The sequence below is a fragment of the Typopeltis vanoorti genome, chromosome 2, assembly GCF_054136105.1.
Source record: "Typopeltis vanoorti isolate ZY-2024b chromosome 2, IOZ_Tvanoo_1.0, whole genome shotgun sequence".
Lineage (NCBI taxonomy): Eukaryota > Metazoa > Arthropoda > Arachnida > Uropygi > Thelyphonidae > Typopeltis > Typopeltis vanoorti.
The window spans coordinates 51,643-72,299 of record NC_143550.1 but is presented as its reverse complement, the minus strand read 5'-3'; the positions used below and the strand labels follow the sequence as shown (position 1 = coordinate 72,299).

At 35.0% G+C, this 20,657-nt stretch overlaps 1 protein-coding gene across 2 annotated transcripts in view; it reads right to left on the bottom strand.

Annotated features, from left to right (window-relative positions):
• The window catches only part of LOC150108773 (fibroblast growth factor receptor 1-like), a 560,046-nt gene extending 539,985 nt beyond the window's left edge, over positions 1-20,061 (bottom strand). Inside the window, exon 1 of one of the 2 annotated variants that reach the window (XM_090410064.1) lies at positions 19,491-20,061. The gene's annotated coding sequence lies outside the window, so the exon portion shown is untranslated. Of the gene's footprint in view, positions 1-16,552; positions 16,774-19,490 lie in introns of those variants that run through there. The other variant, XM_090410055.1, reaches the window with a different exon arrangement.
• Positions 20,062-20,657: the final 596 nt, after the last annotated feature.

Sequence of the window (20,657 nt, the reverse complement as noted above, 5' to 3'; positions counted from 1 at the left end):
AGCGTAGATTTAATTTATCATATAGAGTGCAAGAGCATGTAGCTTGGTTTCCTATATATACACATGTATCCTTCTGATGATGACCTCAATACAGAGGTCAAAACATCAAGTGTTATTTTATTAATAATAAGTAAAATAATCATTTCAACAAGCGTGTTTTGTGACCCTAAATTCGGAAATATGAAACTTATCAGGTTATATTCATATTTCCGAATTTAGGGTCACAAAACACGCTTGTTGAAATGATTATTTTACTTATTATTAATAAAATATTCCTGATCTTGTATTCCTGATCATGTAAGTGATCAAAAAATGTATTGACTAATATAAAAGAACTGGTCAGTTGTTGCTGTCACATTCTGTTGCATAAATGCACGTCATCCAAGTTTTACAGTTGTTATATTTTTGATGAATGAAGACCGAACTTGTAGGATTAAACCCTTGGTTTTATTACATTATGTGGGATAAAGAGCATTTCTGAGCTTCTTTAAAAATTCTCTTATAAAACAGTTACAATCAATACATGACATTTCTGCTTCTTTCTTAACTACTTGGTGGTCTGTATATGCTGTGTGGGAGACTAATCCTGATCATCCGTGCTCTATTTATTTTTTTTTCCCTCAACATCTTTCTTACATGTTCAGACATGCGTATCTCTCTCTCTCCAGACTATCGCACCTGGCCTACATAGCAAATGCCACAAGAGCAACGAATTTTGTATGACTTTAAAAAAATATAAATAAAAAAAAAAAAAAAAAAAAAAAACGGTAGGATGTCGATACAAGAACCTCCCTATTCGTGGACCAACAGGAGGCTATCATCTTGATAGCAAGCGAAGAGGCTTTCCCATGGTCCCCTAGCTGGGTCTATTCTCTCTCTTCTTTGAGATAGCCCCCCCCTCCTTGCTCTTTAATCTTTCCTATATGGCATTCCTTGCCCAACTCTTGTAACTCACGACCCTAATGCTATTAGAGTAATCGAGGGATATGGGTTATTCTATTTCTATCTCTATGTCTTCTCTTTAAAATTCCCTCCTACCACTTTAAGACAAGCTGGAAAGCCTCAAGATGGCAGACCCATCACCAAGCTAGACTGCAGATGGCCAATCAAAATTTTAACCCACTAAAAAAACTCGTGAAGATAGTAAATGGACAGACTTTTTTTTTAGTAACAAACCGGCTTGGAATAAGGATTCAAGAAGAAAATGATTGAAAAAAAAAAAAAAAAAGCATAAATACACCTATTGGAATATAGCCACCTGGAACGTGAGAAGTATCCACCACAAAATCATAGAAGTGGACCAAGCACTAGAAGAAAGAAATGTAAAAATAGCAGTAATTACAGAATCTAAAAAAAGCAGAGAGGAACAGACAAAACTGAAAATTACATCTATATATACAGTGGGGTAAAAGCAGAAGAGAGAGCTAAATCTGGTGTAATGATGTTTCTACATGAATCTCTTAGAAACAATATAATTGATTACAACTTTTGGAGTGATAGAATAATAGAAATGAGAATTAAAATAGACAGAGGCTATACGACAGTAATTGGAACTTGCGCACCCGAAGAAGGAAAAGAGGAGGACTCGGAAAACTTCTACACTCAACTGCAGAACATATTAAGTAAGACCAATCTTAAGGATCACATTTTGAGATCTCAATGCAAGAATTGGCAATAAACCATATAAACCAAACATAGGACCTATTGGAGAACTGTAGAAATGGAAATAGATTAAGAGATTTTACTATAAGCAATAACCTTAAAATAATGAATGCCTTCTTCAAACATAAAAGACATCCACAGATACAACTGGGCAGCAAGAGACACAAGAAGCATTATTGATTACATAATCAGCAATATCAAAATGTTAGAAATTATAATAGATACAAGAGTATATAGAAGATCTGAAATAGAATCAGATCATTACCTTTTAATTGGAAAAAATAAGATGGAAAACAAAAAAAGGACAAGGAAAATAGAAATTTTGAATCCTTCAAAGTTAGACTTTTGGACGACAATAGTATTAAAGACTTGTACCAAAAAAGAATAAAGAACTGGATGACAAGTACAAAACAAAATCAGAAAATAGGAGAAGAATGGTTAAACCTAAAAACCATAATGACAAAAGCTGCAAAAGAAAGTTTAGGAACAAAGAAAAAGTGGAAAAGAAAAAAAGAGGCCTTAGGGACTGGGATGACAAAATTAAATGCATTATTGAAGAAAAGAAAAAAAGCATATAAAAACTGGCTCATCCTAAAAACAAAAAACAAACAAAAAAAAAAAAATCAGCTAACGCTTTTTTTTTTTATTCCCCGTATACGGGGAGTAGGCGAGGCCATTTAGCCCTATCTAACTTTTGGAGACTGAGTGGGCAGTTCAATCTCCACTGGTACCAATCAGAGATAGATGGCCCATGGCTATCACTAATTAAGCGGTACTCAGTGAAGAGAGACAGCTCAAATGTGCCGCCATCTCGTGGTCCCTTACCCTAACACAATATATTTAATGTCTGAAATAATGTGGGTTCTACGGTCGATTTTCTTGAGTTTACAGGACGAAAAACCCGAGTTTCCAGGAGGAAAAACCTGCTTGCCCGTGCCAGAGATCGACTAACTCGGGAACCGGTCGAAAAAAGGCTTAGAAAAATTTCCTCTAGTCGCTGATTAGACTCGAAACCAAATCTTCCTTCGTCCGGCCAAGCGCGGTGGTTGGCAAATGCCACATCCACTGAGCTACACAGGCTCTTCCTAAAAAAAAAAAAAAAAAAAAAAAAAGGCGTTAGCTGATTTTTTTTTTTTTTTTTTTTTTTTTTTAGGATGAGCCAGTTTTTATATCCTAAAAACAATAGAGTCAAAAATCGAAAACAGCAGAAAAAAATTAATAGCAAAAGCAGGAGAATAAACAGATGGAACAATTTTGTAACAAAATTAGAGAGAGAGAGAGAGACTGTACTCTCAAAAGACCTAATGCATATAAAATCCTCAAAAGATCTAAGCAATGAAACTAGAGAAAAAGCAGATATTAATACCATTAAAATAGAAACATGGCAAAATTACTACCAAGATCTATGGTATGATGAAAACATCACTCAAGAAGAATTAACAGAAGCATTAACCCAAAGCAAAACAGGAAAGGCTCCAGGAGAAGACAATATAGACTTGGAACTTATCAAAATATGCAGGAATTCTCATTCAAGTCACTTAACTTTTATAATATGATCTGGAAAAAAGGAAAATGCCCACAAGATTGGACCAAAGCAATAGTTATCCCCATCTACAAAAAAGGACACAAATCTAATTGTAACAATTATCGTGGAATCAGCTTACTTAGTACCTGTTATAAAGTATATGCAAAAATCTTAGCATATACACTTAAACATATAGTAGACCCAAAATTAATAGAAGAACAAAATGGATTCAGAAAAGGCAGGTCTTGCATAGACTCTGCATTTACGTTAAAATTATTAACTGAAAAATACAGAGAAATGAACATAGAAACACACATAGCTTTTACAGATTACAGCAAAGCATTTGATAAAATTATCAGAGAAAAACTATGAGAAATCCTAGAAGAATATGAAATACCAAAACCAACTCTTTAGAGTCTTATATAATATATATCAATATAATAAAATATCTGTGAAGTACAATAACTCAACATCAAGCTAGAAACCAATAAATAGAGGAGTACATCAGGGTTGCCCTGTCTCACCGGTTTTATTTAATAAACATTATTATTAGTATTATTATTTGACACCTCCAGGGAGTCAAAAGATCATTGAGGGAGGACTCATCTAGACAACTCTATCTCCACCCACTGACCGCAACTACACCAACACCATCTACCGCCGACCACCACTGTTATTTCCACAGACAATCACAAAAATCCCTGCCCACGGAGGATTCAAACCCGAAGCCTTTTGGCTGGAGAGTGGATACACTAACCACTCGGCAGCCAGGCCGGTAAGAAGAACAAAATGGAATATACATAGATAAAAATCATAAAAGAATGGAAGATAACTAATGAAGGAGGATTCAAGATAAACCGTAACACCAGATTAGCTACTCTTTTTTTTGCTGATGACCAAATAATCCTTGGAAACGATGAAGATGAACTACAAAAATCATTATGCAGTCTAAATAATCTGATAAAAAACATATGGTATGGAAATATCAACAGACAAAACAAAAGTCATGGCCTTCAAAGGTGCTAATCCAATAAGAAGCAAAATAGTAATAAACAACATAATAATAGAGCAAGTAAATACATTCAAATATTTAGGTTGCACAATGGAAAGGTGCCCATGGAATGGAAGGAAGGTAAGATAGTGCCATTGCATAAGGGTGGTAGCAGACTGGAAGTGTCTAATTATAGACCAGTTTGTGTGTCATCAGTAGTTAGTAAGATCTTGGAGAAAGTATTGAATGACCATATATAGCATTGGGCAGATGAGGGTAATGTTATCTGTGAGAGTCAGCATGGATTCGTGAATGGGCGCTCTTGTTTTAGCAATATGCTAGCCTTTTATGATAAAGTTACAAGAGCAATAGATGAGGGAAAGGCATATACTGCCATTTTCTTAGACTTAGTGAAAGCATTTGACAGGGTGTCACATGATAAGCTGATATTCAAGTTGCAGCACATGGGTCTGGATATCAGATTGGTCAACTGGATTCAGCATTGGCTGTCCGATAGGAATCAGACAGTTGTGTATATGGTGGGGCAGTTTCAAGGAAGCAGAGGGTTACAAGTGGGGTCCCACAGGGACCAGTACTGGGACTGATATTGTTTGACCTTTATATCAATGACATTGTCAGTGGATTGCAAGGAGGATATTCAGTTGTTTGCAGATGATGCGAAGCCGGGAAGGATTATTAGTAATAGTGCAGATGCAGCAGCCCTGCAAGAGGATTTGAATAAGCTAGATAGCAGGGCAAATGAGGGGTTTTGGTTTAATACAGCAAAATGTAAGGTCTTGAGGTTTGGGAAACATCGATGGGACACTGCATACTCTATGGGAGAAGTTATACTGGAGGAAGTAGGGGAGACAAGAGATCTGGGGCTGATTGAAAGAAACCTGAAATTTAGAGGACATATTGCAAAGGTGGCAAAGGTAACACAGAGGATTGCTGCAATAATGAGAAGGACACTGACCTGCAGAGATAAAAGTTATCATTCCATTGTATAAGACCCTGATCAGACCATACTTGGACTATTGTTCTCAGATTTGGTCCCCAGGATTTGAAGGGGATAAATTAACTGTGGAAAGGGTACAAAGGCAGATAACAAAGACGGTTTCAGGACTGTACAATGATAGTTATGAGGATCGGCTGAGGGAATGTGGACTGCAGAGTTTGGTGGATAGAAGAAGGAGAGGTGATATGATTGAGACGTTTAAACTGTTGAGAGGTGGTTACAGAGTTGACACTGGGGAGCTCTTTCGCTTGGTTGAACAGCGGGAAGGAGTGATGACAAGCGGCCATCCCTGGAAGTTACGAAAGAAAACTGTGAGCAAGAGGTGGTTTGCATGGAGGTGGTTGAACCATGGAATGCATTGCCTGATGGAGTGGCGAGAGCAAGAAAGGTCAATGAGTGGCATGATAGACTGTGTTTCTTAGGGGGGGGGGCCTTCCCTCGATGACTCTTGACAGACTGTGTTTCTTAGGAAGGACCTCCCACGACGAGTCTTTTGACTCCATGGAGGCCTGAATAATAATAATAAAAATGTCATATGAAAATGAAGCTAATATAGAACCAAAAGAAAAGATATCAAACTTTTTAAAAGTAACAGGCATTATAAATAAAATTTTTAAACCCAATTATGTACAAAAACACACACGAATAAGAATCTACAATACAGTAGCTAAACCAACCTTACTTTATGGCAGTGAGATATGGACAATAAAAAAAAGCAGATGAAAGAAGAATTGAATCATCTGAAATGAAATTTTTGTGCAGAACTGAAGGAGTCACAATAATGGACAAAATGAAAAGCAGCGAAATCAGAAAAAAAGCTTGGAATTACAACCTCCCTAAATGAAACAGTTATTTGATATAGAGAAAAATGGAAAGAACACATACTGAGAATGAATAGAAGCAGACCACCCAAAAGGTACTCGATGCAGAGGAAGACCCTTAAAAAGATGGAATTTAGTCCGGAACAGGCCACTTGACCTATAAGCCTGAAAAGGAAGAACAAAAGTTTATCCTACACCAATTTTGATCTGTATCATCAAATATCCAGTTACTGTAGAACTGAGACATAGCACTCATCATGCCACAAAACATGACAGGAACTAGCATTGTTCCGGAACAGGCCACTTGACCTATAAGCCTGAAAAGGAAGAACAAAAGTTTATCCTACACCAATTTTGATCTGTATCATCAAATATCCAGTTACTGTAGAACTGAGACATAACACTCATCATGCCACAAAACATGACAGGAACTAGCATTGTTCCAAGGCTTGCATGTTATTATCATTATTAAGTGAAATCTCCAAGGAAGGACACCTAATCTACAACTCTCCATCTTCACCACTCAATCCACCAACTACAACAAACCACCTCATCTACACCAATGCTATCTACTGCCCACTACCACCACTAGTATTTTACAAAACAATTACAAACATCCATTCCCACAACATGGATTCAAACCTGCAGCCTTTTGGCTGGAGAGTGCATAAGCTAACAATTTGCCAATTAGGCTGGAAATGGTTTTTATGGCCACTCTGTTTATATGTACTGGTGTTGAATTTCCAATAACATCTGTTGCATGTAATTATTTTTTCTAGTCTATTTCGTTATAAAAGTCTTGAGCCCCTTGTCATGTAAGTCAGATGACATAAAACTTGTCACACTATATTGTTTATTTTAATAAAAAAAAAAAAAAACCTGTTATGCGTAGAAACAAGTGGTCTCAAATACCAGAAATTAAATGAATATAATTTCTTTGCAAGTATAAATTTAAAAAACTACTGATCCAATACTGCATCAGAAAGAAGACTCACTGCATAAATATTATTTGTCACATTACTTTTGAAGACATGACACTGGTTCATTATTACCTCAAACTGCATACACAAGATCATTAGCTGCCTACATACTTTATACAGACAAGATTATCTCTATGCAGTAGATTCCATGCTTAAGGGAAGTGTATCTAATAGATCACTCAGTGTATAAAATGGTATATAGTATATCAGCATTTTCTTTTATAATATATGAACACTACAAAACACTTCAAAATTTGGTCTCCAGGATTTGAAGGGGGATAAAATAACTGTGGAAAAGGTACAGAGGCAGATAAAGATGGTTTCAGGAATGCACAATGTTAGTTATGAGGATCAGCTGAGGGAATATGGACTGCAGAGTTTGGTAGATAAAAGGAGAGGTGATATGACTGAGACTCTTAAAATGTTGAGAAGCAGTTACTGGGGGTTGACACACTGTACAGGTTTTTCACTTGGTGGAACAGTGGAAAGGAGTGATGACCAAGGGGTCATTCCTGGAAGTTATGAAAAGGAAGCTGTGAGCAAGAGGGTGAGGAGTGGTTTCTTTGCATGGATGGTGGTGGAACCGTGGAATGCATTGCCTGATAGAGTGGAGAGAGCAAGAACAGTCAATGAGTTCAAGGAGTGGTATGATAGATTTGTTTCCTAGGAAGGACCTCCCACGACGAGTCTCTTGACTCCATGGAGGACTGAATAATATTCTGCCTGAAATCAGTTTTTAAAACTGATTTAAAAAAGTGTATATATATAACAATTGTTATAAAGTGGTACTATGTACCACCTTATAACAAAAAAACATAGAAAAAATAATTATGATTATTCATAATTATCAACGGAATTCATTCATATCAACGGAAAAATCAAAAACTATGGCCTTTAAAGGACAAGATCCAGCAAGAACTAAAATAGTAATAGATAACAAGATCTTAGAACAAGTGAATTCATTTAACTACCTAGGATGTCTGATCACATATGAAAATGAAAAAGATATAAACGTAAAAATTGCAAAATATTTAAAAATAACAGGTGTAATTAACTCTATATTTAAACCAAACCTAGTTCAAAAACAAACCAGGCTAAAAGTATACAATACATTAGCCTTACCGGTCTTAATGCATGGAAGCGAAATCTGGACAATAAAACAAAAAGACAAACAAAGATTAACAACAGCAGAAATGAAGTTTATGAGAAAAACTGCAAAGTATACCCTATTTGATCACAAAAGAAATGAAGATATTATGAAAGAATTAAACCAAGAACCAGTAATAGAAAAAATTAAAAAATATAAACATAAATGGATGGAACACGTTCAAAGAATGAAAACAGAAAGATTACCAAAACAAGCCTTAAAGTACAAGCCATTAGGAAAAAGAAAACCAGGACGTCCTCTTAAACGATTCAACGATGACTTCTAAGGCCGGAACAGGCCATGCTAGGCCTAAATCCTTGATACGTATGATGATGATTATTCATAATCATGTAATACAATTTTGGGGGATTTCTCAAGTTATTACCTCATTTTATATAAAGAAGACTGTTCAGATAATAAAGTTTGATTGCTTCAGAATGGATATGTAAGTCGTCATGTTTGTTGAAAACATGACAAACTGAAACATGTGAAAATGAGTTTAATAGACAAATTTTTGGCCTTAGTATCTAAGGCATCTTCAGTCCATCTGATTTGCAACTATGATTCATCCTAGAATTCATTTCACCCTAGAGTAGAACAATCAGCCAGCCATTTTAGATTTATTGATTCTTCAAGCCTGATGGCAGTTTGCAATTCTCAGTTGCATTTTTAACCACCTTACCAGCTATTATGGATCAAATACACACCCTCATACGCTTCATATCCATCATATATTTTAATGTAATATGAATGGCATTACAATTTTAATATGCACTTCGCATCCATAGTAACTTGGACGTAAATATACGTCCTGGCCGGTAGCGTGGTTAATAAGAAAGATACACTGATTGCTACAAAGATTGCTACTTCATCATCCCAGTCAAAAAATGTCTGAACCATTAACACCTTATTATACTTGACTCATAGTTTGTTCTATTGAAGACATACTCTAACAATTATATCAAATCTGCCTTTAAAAAAAAATTTTTTTTTTAATTAATGAGATTTTTATCAACAAAGCATTTAATAGCTTTAAGCTCCCATTCTCTAGGTCTCAAGAAGAAATCTGATCTCTCTTCTGTAACATATTAAGGAAAGTTCTAAGGTCTCAAACATTGTAGAAGCTTTTTTTTTTCATCCAATCATGACGATTTGCACCTTCTTTTCCTCACCTAAAGACAAGCTTCCACTGCTCAGCTTTCAAGATGTCTAACAGATGATCTCTTGCCTTTCTGGCTTTGTCTTACTTCAAATTATCTGATGGACCTGCAGCTGTTTGTCATAATGAATATAAATATCCCATATATAATACCATGAATTTCAGCAATCTTAAATTAGCTGAATCTGCTGCTATCTTGATCAAACAGTACTTCAGGACAAAAACCAAGCTTTTGTGCAAAATTAGATTCTTTTGGAGCATTTATACAAAGAGTTGGTATAACACCCAAATTTAAAACAAAATTTTTTTAAGTTCTGTTATTCCTTCATGGGAAAAAATTGTATCAATCTTTATATATTTTTAAAGAATATGCAAAAGAGTTAGCTATCCTCACTTAAGGAGTGGAAAGAAAGCAAAAGAATACTTCTCCACAAGAATGATTCTAGGACAGAAGTCTCCAATTATGGACTGGTCTCTATATCTGCAGTTGTGGTCGAAGCGTTGGAAAAACTGGTTAGGAATAGAATACAGGATTGGGTTGATGAACATAAGATTCTCTACGATGATCAGAACAAGTCTTGCTTCAATCTGCTTGCATTTCAAAAGTTGCTGAACGTGTTGGATAAGGGAGGTTTTGTATATTTTCTTGGACTTTGCAAAACACATTTGATAGATTACTACATGACAGATTAGTGTTTAACCTGCAGAAGATGGAATCAGATAAATTGAAGATGCTCTTTGAAAAATACCAGCAAGTTGTGTATGATGGAGAAGTGTCTCAAAAAAGGAAGGTAACCAATGACATGCCTTGGGGTTCTGTTTTTGGGCCTCTACTGTTCAACTTATTTGTTAATGATTTTATGTGGATCCTCAAATGTTTGCTAATGATGCAAAGTTTGGTAGAAGTAGCAGGAATACTGCTGATGTTAAATCTCTACAGGAAGATTTGAATAGACTTTTAGCTTGGACAGATGAGTGGGATTAAAGTTTTAATATTGATAAATGCAAGGTGCTTATCCTTTGGAACACAGAGATAAGAGGGAAGTGGATAAATGGTAGACAGTGGACTAAAGTTCCGTGGGCACATTGCAAGTATTGTGATGACTGCACATCATATCCATGCTATGATAAAAAGTACATTGGCATGTAGGGATAAGGAGGTCGTGCTTCTATAAGGCACTGGTCTGACCACACATGGACTACTGCACTCAGATTTGGTTGTCTGGTTTTCCCTGTGATGTGGAAATACTAGAAAGGATTCAAAGACAAATGACCAAAGTTATATCAAAACACTAGTGTTGGTTATGAAGAGTAATTGAGGTAATGTGGATTACAGAGTTTGGTGGATAAGAGGAGATATGATAGAGTCTTGCAAGTCAGTTAAAGGATTCTAACTGACTAATACAGAAGAAATTATGAAAAGAGTATATATCAAGATGGAAAGAATGAGAGGCCATCCCTGGAAGTTGTACAAAAACGTGGTGAAGAACAGTGTGAGGAGTAGATTTTTTATATGTAGGGTTGTTGGTAAGTGAAATGGATTGAGAGTGCACAGTGAATGCAGATAGTGTAAATAACTTTGAAGTTCATTACAATAGACATATTGAAGTGGGCTTCCTACAATGAGTCTATCGACTCCATTGAGGTTAATGAAATAAATAAATATTTAAGAATTAGGAATTTGTTGACAGTTTGCCATCTTAAGTCTATGGTGGTATTTTTCACTACTTCTGTAGTATGTATTTTAATTGTTCCATTGTCAGCGTACCGGAGATCCGCTGTACACGTGAAAACAATGACATTTGTCTAAAAGCTACTTATAATGGTCCTTGTTTCTGCTGCAGCTTACTACCATTATCTTATTAAGTACACATGTATAAATATTTCATTTAAGATATCTGGTGAAACTGATTTCCAAGTTTAAATAACTTTTATGCATGTTTGCTTAGAATGCAACTCATTCAGGGTCAGTTGCTTATATAAATAGTCAAGTCCTTTCCTTCTTTTTGATTGACATCTTATAAGAGATACATACTGCTTAGTGTTTGAATGCTTGATTTTTTCTAGATGAGATGGTGGTACAATATGGCACAAAAACATCTATGCTTGTTTTGCATAGATACGCTGCACAGTGAATTGCCATGTCAGTCATTATAGTTATCATTAGTTGCACAAATAGAAGTTTGCAATTTCCAGTTCATGGTTAACTTAAAAATCATAAGATAGTGATCAATGCAGTCAAAATGTTGCAAGTTTGGGTCATGTGAGACCTCTACTCTCAAACTTATTCCATATCCTGTATACCCACTAAGGATACATATCAGGAATTTGATGATAAATTTCATAATGAATATTAAAAAAAAATCTTTGAAATCTAAATATTCAGCTGAATAAGTACATCTGTAGTGCAACTGGAAGAATGACAGTACATTGCACCCTTCATATGGAAAAGACACAAGTTGGATTCCTAATGTGATGAGAGGAATCTTTATAATAGGTTTTTAAAATTGAAGTTGTATTAGCCAATTTCATACAGAGATAGCAGGGTTTTCTCCTCCCAGAAACTGGGTTTTTTTTGTCCCACATACAAATTGCCCAGGAGAATACATTGAAATTTACAGACAAAAAAAAATACTAATGGTGGTGGTGATGGGCATTAGATGCCATTGTGTGTAGACGATGGTAGTGATGTTCTGTGTAATTGCTGGATTAAGTGGTAGACAGGCTGCATTGTACTCTCCCTCAGTACAATAAAAGAGGCAGAGTACACATACATGACCAAGACTTAATGATGATTTATACACAAAGCAATTCAGTATACCACCACCAACTTGATTATATATCTTTTCTGTTAGTAGAAAATATTGTAATAAATATTTTGAAAGTTTATTTTTCACTTGGTTAGACTATAATAAATTTAGTTTAATCCTTTATCCAAGTGTGAGCAAACAAAGTTTGCGCCAGAAAGTATCTTCAGGACTGGGGTAAGGTGGTACAACACTGGGATACTTGTTGCAAAGGTGGAGCAAGCTAACATCACTGCTATCTCAGTATCTCCCATAATACAAAAACACATCTCCTTGTGGATATGTCTAATGTTATGCATTAAGGGAAGGGCCACTACCCAGACTAGTTTCGACCTTATGAATAAGTAAAGCCATCTCTAAAAATTCGGACGATCACTAGGCCACTCAATTGTGGGCGAAAGACCGTCCATCTCAGCGTTGGATCCACTCAGTGATGGCCATTCACCCACCACCACAGAGCAGAACCGCTCATGTTCCAAAGAAAAGCATTCACCGACAAAGCCCCTCACCGAGCCGGAAAACACTTTTCCCCTGGAGACTCTAATTGCTCCCTTAAGGCAAAAACCTTAAGAGAGCGAACTCATAATAGCACCCCCCCACCGGTTTCGACCTTTATTGAGGTCTCATCAGTGGGAACCAGGCCCAAGTGGGATACCAGACAGAAGCATTAGCAAGGTCATCTCTACCTATAGGAGTTGCCAAACGGTGTGCCACCTTTTTAATAAATTACTCTGGATTTAGAGAAAGATATTGAAAGTTTATTTTTCACTTGGTTAAACTATAATAAATTTAGTTTAATCATTTATCCAAGTGTGAGCAAACAAAGTTTGCACCTGAAAGCATCTTCAGGACTGGGGTAAGGTGGTAACAACACCAGGCAACTCGTTGCAAAAGGTGGAGCATGCTAATATCACTCCTATCTCAGTATCTCACATAATACAAAACACATCTCCTTGTGGATATGTCTAATGTTATGGGAGATACTGAGATAGGAGTGATGTTAGCATGCTCCACCTTTTGCAACGAGTTGCCTGGTGTTGTTACCACCTTACCCCAGTCCTGAAGATGCTTTCAGGTGCAAACTTTGTTTGCTCACACTTGGATAAATGATTAAACTAAATTTATTATAGTTTAACCAAGTGAAAAATAAACTTTCAACATCTTTCTCTAAATCCAGAGTAATTTATTAAAAAGGTGGCACACCGTTTGGCAACTCCTATAGGTAGAGATGACCTTGCTAATGCTTCTGCCTGGCTCCCACTGATGAGACCTCAATAAAGGTCGAAACCAGTCTAGGTAGTGCTGTAGCCAATGAAGTTTAACTGAGGCTCGGCTATTGCCAATATGAGTTCGTTCTCTTAAGGTTTTTGCCTTGAGGGAGCATTCTGAGTCTCCGGGGGATGTGTTTTCCGGTACGGCCCGGTGAGGGGCTTTGTCGGTGAATACCTTCCTCCGGAATATGAGCGGTTCTGCTCGGTGGTGGTGGGTGGAAGGCCATCACGGAGTGGAACCAATGCTGAGATGGGAAGGTCTTTCGCCCACTACTGAGTGGGCTAGGGATCGTCAGAATTTTTAGAGACGGCTTTACTTATTCATAAGGTCGAAACTAGTCTGGGTAGTGGCCCCTCCCTTAATGCATAACATTAGACATATCTGCAAGGAGATGTGTTTTGCATTATGGGAGATACTGAGACAGGAGTGTTGGTAACTTGCTCCACCTTTGCAATGAGTTTCCTGGTGTTGTACCACCTTACCCCAGTCCTGAAGATAATTTCAGGCGCAAACTTTGTTTGCTCACACTTGGATAAAGTGTGAAACTAAATTTATTATATTATTGTAATAAATAATCCAAAATTTATTAGTAATTATTATTTTTTTACTAATAAATTTTGGAACATACCTAATATGGAACATATCTAATTTATATGTATGGAATAATATGGAACATATCTAATTTTCTATACTCTTGAACTTTAAGTCAGTGAGGTACTATTTTATTAATCAGAAATGGTTAAATCACAAAAAGGTATAAGAATACAAGCAAATATACAAATGTATTTGTAATGATAGCGAAGGTGCTTCTTAGCATATCTACTCTTCTCTTATTGGAAACCTGAAGTGGCTTGAAAAAACTTAATGTGTGATCTCTAAAGCAGGTTTTCAGGGAAATAAAATAAAATAAAAAAAACATTCCTAGCCCACCCACAGTACAAAATGTACTATAGATTTAGAAAAAAAAATGTAGATGGGAGTCGCATAAAAAAAAAAAAGTGATTAGGTTTTCATTTTCCATAATATGAAAGAATGCATGTTATTTACAGACATAATGCTTTTGTCTCATAGTTAACAGCCAATCATAACTACTGTACAGAAGAACCACAAACCAATAAATGGTTTGTGTAAGAAGTAACAGCCTCTCTCCTGCAAGATGTTGACCAAATTAGTCCTTTAACATGTACTACATTAAGCAAATAAAAATAATTCATTTATGCAACAGTTAAATGCAGGGCTGGTGCAGAAATATTCTGCAATATGAGTAAGTCATTATTCATTATTTTCAGAATCCTTATTATGCTCTGAAATCAGGTTATTCATAACCGTACTCGTGAGAAGACTGGATTTTTTGCTTGGAGAGTTGTGAATGAATAGGTTGCCAGAGTCAGTTGCAAGCACTTTATCTCTTAATGGGTTCAAAGAGAAGTATGATAGATTCTGTGGATAGTTTGTGTCTCTAGCAATGAGTCTTTGGACTCCATGGAGGTGCCCTTAGAATAATAACTCAGCAAAAATGAGAATACATTTTTTTTGCAAAATGTATATTTCTAACTGGTTAACAAGGAGAATCCAACATTTGAAATGCATGCACATAATTATCAGGCATTAATCATGCCATTAGTTGCTTGTGTTTACTAGGATTTCTTATCCAAAGTATTGGTTTTCTAGTCTCCTCGCCAGCAGATAAGCTTTCACTGCTTGATTACTTTTAGTGTTGGTTAATCTTGGTTCTTTGAAAAGCTGCTTGTAATTACATCCATATATACAACCTGTGAAGCTAATGTATGTCTGATAAATGCATTTTCTGCTGACTTTTTATGCAGGATGATAACCTCTTTCCAGAAACCCATCCCTCCTAATATGCTATAGCTAATTCACCTTCATTTGAAAAGCTCTTATAAAAAAGGGTCATGTCCTTGACAGGGTTCTAACCCTGCCCTTTGAAACCATAAGGGCATCATGATTGTGATGCTATGGAGGTTCCATTTGTTTTTAATAGCGTGTGTAAAATGTCAGACCAGCCATATTTTAATAACTTTTCTGATAAAATATACTAAATCCTTGCCTAAACGCCTAATCATATCAAATATGTTATGTAGTACTTGAACAAGAAATTCCGAATAAAACAAACAATTTGCATAATGGTACTGATCATGAAATATTTACTTCGGCTATCTCAAGGAGCTAAAGTTGGGGAAAGTTATGCACAAAATAAAAATTATAAAGAACAATTATTATATTAATATATATATACGACAATAATATTCGGCCTACAAATATCTCTGCGGTTATTTATTTGGTATTGTTCGCCAATCTAAAGTAAAAAAATAATGTAATATTAATGTCGAAATGGGTAAATTGGTATTTAGAGTACTACTTTACTGCCTTTCTGCAAGTTAATATTTAATTAAGTGAATACACTTTCCACAGCTGGTCAGAATTCCCTTTCCTGTATTAAAAATAAATAAATAAAAATAAAAACGTTGCAGGAGATCTAATGTAAATCAATAAGTGTATGAATATTTCAAATACTACAGGCCTACTATATTCTTATAGGAAAAATTACAAGCGAAATTCTGTAGCGTTTCGCCTTTAACATTAAAAAAAAAAAAAAAATTAAAACGTTAGCTCATTTATCTCTTACAAAGATCTCCATACTACAGTGGTAGAAATAAAATAAAAAAAAATATACACAGAATTATTCTATTATACAGCTCTCCCAATTACATTTTGTGATAAAGAAAAACTCGAATGTTTTATTATGACAAACATCTCCTGGAATCGAGCCTCATCAACTCATTTTGCTGTCTTAAATAACCCAAGAAAGTTGAGAATCGCTTAAAAACGAATAGGATTTAAATAATGGTGCTTGCATGCTCTTCTAAGAGAAATGTAATTTCTTTAAAATATATAATATTATAAATATTATATATTTTAAAGAAATATATAATATTATAAATTCTAATATAAATGAATGTTCTAAGTCCCTTAGATACAAGAAATAAAAAATTTAAAAAAAAAAAAAAGCGAAGGAATATTTACATGAATCCGCCTTTTACACAAACACGATTGAAATTGTTACTTCGGAGAACGATGGCAACGAAATAAAAACAATTCCAAAATACGTTATTCTGATATCACGATACTGGAATACTTTTAATCCTCACCTGAGCTCTTAAAAGTTGTGTGCACTTTTCTTGTATTTACATCCATAAAAGTTACAATCCCATGCATGAAATCCTGTTGATATTATGCATAATCGCCATGGTAAAAAACACACACACACATCACAAAAGAATTATAAAAATACAAGTTGCTTCATTCCACTAAACGATACACAGCACAAACACTTATAAAGAACAGCTCTAAATGACAAGGAACACTACTTCGAGCTCGCTATGATCTTAGAGCTGCTTCTAAAGGCGGCCTCTCAGGGGTGGAGCTATGCAGGCGCGAATGCCAGAGGTGCCAGCGCAGTGGGCGAGTCAACTGCCTCTGGGGATAGTCCAGCTAAAATCCGTATTACTGCACTGAGATGTACTTACTAATACTTACTAATATATATATATAGTAGATATAGAAAGATTCATCGAGGGAGAGAGAGAGTATACATTATATTATATTACAATGTGAAATAAGTATACATATATTACAAAAGTCCACAGACTAATAAAACTTCAAAATAAAACTAAACAAAGTGTAAATAGCAGACAACTGCAACACATTGCAGTTAAGTGCCTGTAATAATGGGTTATAGTTTTATTTATTTATTATTAGTAGTAGCAGTATTACATCAACTCTCCTGGAGTCAAAGACTCTTCGAGAGAGAAGTATATATTATATTACATTACAATGTGAAATAAGCATACATATATTACAAAAGTCCACAGACTTAGGAAAATCTTTCCTGCCTGTAACATATCTATCATACTGAAGCTTCATTCATACTCTTAGCATTCACAACATGCTCAGGCAATGCATTCCATTCACCCACTATTCTCCACGAAAATAAATAAATAAATAAATAAATAAAATAATAAAATACTTCTCATCCTCTTATTCACCACTTCCTTGCACAATTTCCAGGATGCCCACTAGTTTTCTCCTCTTTATTTTCTAGTATCAGAAAAATCTATTTCGCATCTACCTGGTAAATACCTCTTAATAGCTTAAACGTCTCAATCATGTCAATCATATTTGCAAGAAGAAATTATAGGACTAAACACATGCAAAAGACCTTAATATTATTAGTGTAGCAAAACTTTTGTCAAAACTCGGCGTTCTTCTAAATAAAGTTAATTTAAAGCTAGAGATTTATACACGCGTGATTTATGTTATTACAAAACTTTGGCAGAGTTCTTCGAGTAAACTGCCGCCCTCCCCTGTTGCAAATTAGCACAACCTGCTGTTAAAAGCAATTTGCTATATTGTTCACACTAAATTCTTTATGGGAGAGGATAACAAAACGCAAAAGTTTAATATTTTAAACGTATTTTTATGAAGTAATTTTGGACTTCAAATCCCTGAAAACAATAACATAGGCTGCAGCGACATTTAAAATTCAAATAATTTGATGCAATCCACAACCCAAACATGTTAGAATATTGTGAACATTTAATTATTTTCGAATTCATTTTATGATTTTTTTTTATTTGTGATCACTTTTCGAGAGATTTATCAATTTGTACGAGAATGAAGTAAATAATATGCCAATCTTAAACAGAGACAGTTCCAAAAAAAAAAAAGAGAGAGAGAGAGAGAGAGATCACTGGAAAGATTTCCGTGTTACTCCTCTAGTAAATATTATTTTTATGGCTATTTAGCCTATTTTTGTTTATGAGTGCCCCTCCTTTATATAAAGTCATTGGCTTTTTTACTCAATTTTTTAGGACATTACTGATGTTTTAAAGACAGATGTATGAAGAATATATAGGAATAATAATTCAGGCATACCTTTGTAGAATGTTGCTGGTTGTCTTCTTATTCAGTAGCATCCAGCGTATAGCGATATACATTAATCTGCTTTTAAAGTATGACTGAAAGGAAGTTGGATTAGAAATGTGGGGATAAAGAGATGTTGGAGAATTATCGGTGAGGCAAGACGTGTGTGAATTTTAAACCCGAGTTTTTAAGAGTGGGCAGAGAATACTTTGGGAGGGAGGTGAAAGACAGAAATTTTTGGGGAAGAAGAAGGATATAATGGGATAAGATCAAAATGACTTATGGGGTAGGAATCTCTAGTATTTCTTTTACTTTTTTTTAAAAAAAGTAAAAGATGGGAACATATTTCTTGCTAATGGTGTTGATCCATACTTTTGGCAGGGACAATTAGCAAATATTAAAAGTAGATTAGATTTTTAACATTTATTATTATTAATAAAATTTCCTTCAATCTTTCTCTAATAGCATATTTTATTGTTTTTATTTTATTTTATGTAAATCCCATCCAAAAAAGTTATATACCTACTTTTGATGAAGTAAGTGTTAGATAATCCAGCAACTGTCATCCAGAGACCAAATGGAACTTTATTTCAAACCACTCAAGCCTCAAATAAACGATGTGAGCAAACAAAAGTTTGCATGTGAAGTATCTTCACTAGGCTGCTTGTGTCATATATTATTATGACTCAATTATGATTCAAACCTAGACGGCGCCCAACTCCAAAAACATCTCACAATCTACACTGTTTAATCCTTCATCTACACTACCAACCACCTATAGACTATGGCAGGGTTTCCCAATGCGGGCTCCACAACTGAAATTCTAGGGCTCCGCGAATCTTGTTTGCAAACATTCACTTATTTTTTTTTTAATTAATGAATCGATAATATGATGAAATTATATGATGCTACAAGTTACGTCCATCATACCAGACTTTAAAAAACTGTGCAATTTAAAACAATGACTGCACTGTAGTCATTAAAATGAATTCTTTTTTTTTTTTAATTTATGGAGCACTAAATTGTAAAATCGTGAGTATTTATTGATTTCTTCTTTTTTTTATGTTTATTTTTAAAGATTGAGTTGTTAGGACTCAGCAAAAAAATGCTCTTTAGGGCTCCACTTTAGCAAGAAGTTTAGGAACCGTTGACTATCGTACTTACCTTCTACTCCCTTGCCTGTTCATTGCGTGTATTCTCTGGCCAGTTGACCTGTATGTGGGATGAAAAACTCGAGTTTCCAAGAGAAAAACCCTACTACGTCCATATCAGATCGGCTAGCATCCTTTACAAGTCGATGTTCATTACACTAATGCGCTGTTGAATGCTGTGGCTGCTGCTTGACTTTGCGCAGCCACCCTTTTACAGAAACTAGACACTATTCGGGTGTTTTTTTTTTATGTGATATCACTAACTTGAAGAAATGTAATTGCTGTATTTTGAAGTCTTGGTTGATTGCTTCTACAGTGGACTTCCGAGAATTTCATACTACCCTTCTAAGAACACGTTCTACCCTCCATGTCAGTTTCCTAGATCTTCCTACTCATTTCTTCCTCATATGATCACATTTCCATCGGACCACAATCTTATATACAGATGATTTTTGAATGAATCAGTTTTTACCAATACAAATGGTGAATAGGTCGATATACAGCATCGATTTTGAAGTTCTCCACACGTGACTGATTACTATAGATGTGTGAAGTCGGCTCCACAGATTTTCCGTTTATGCTACATGTGACGAGAATTCTTCTTCTTCTTCTTCTTCTTCTTCTTCTTCTTCTTATTATTATTATTATTATTATTATTATTATTATTATTATTATTATTATTATTATTATTATTATTATTATTCACACAACTGAAACACAGTCGAATTAAAATATCATTCAAACAAAACTTTGACTGGTAATACAGAGCAATTCTAGATTCTACCCAAGTATCTTAGAATAGTCTGTCAAGTAGCATTGTAAATATGGACTGTTCCAAGTAATGCCGTTTTTGTAGATCCCCTCGTTGATGTTTACTTTTTGTAAAGAGTTAGATAGTTTCTCTGAAATCGCACCAAGTGCACTGATAACAACTGGGTTGACTCTGGTGTGTTTAAGCCACAACCGACCAACTGCGATTACTAGATCTCGATATTTACAGTACTGAACAAATTAATCTGAACACTTGCATTTTAAGGAAAATTTTTAATTTCACCAGAAAATAAGTAGAAAAATGAAATACCGACTTTACCTAATAATGTATATGTGTTTCTCTGTTCCTAATAAATTCATTAATTCTCTTAAGCATAGACTCTACCAACGTAAAACACATTTTTCTTAT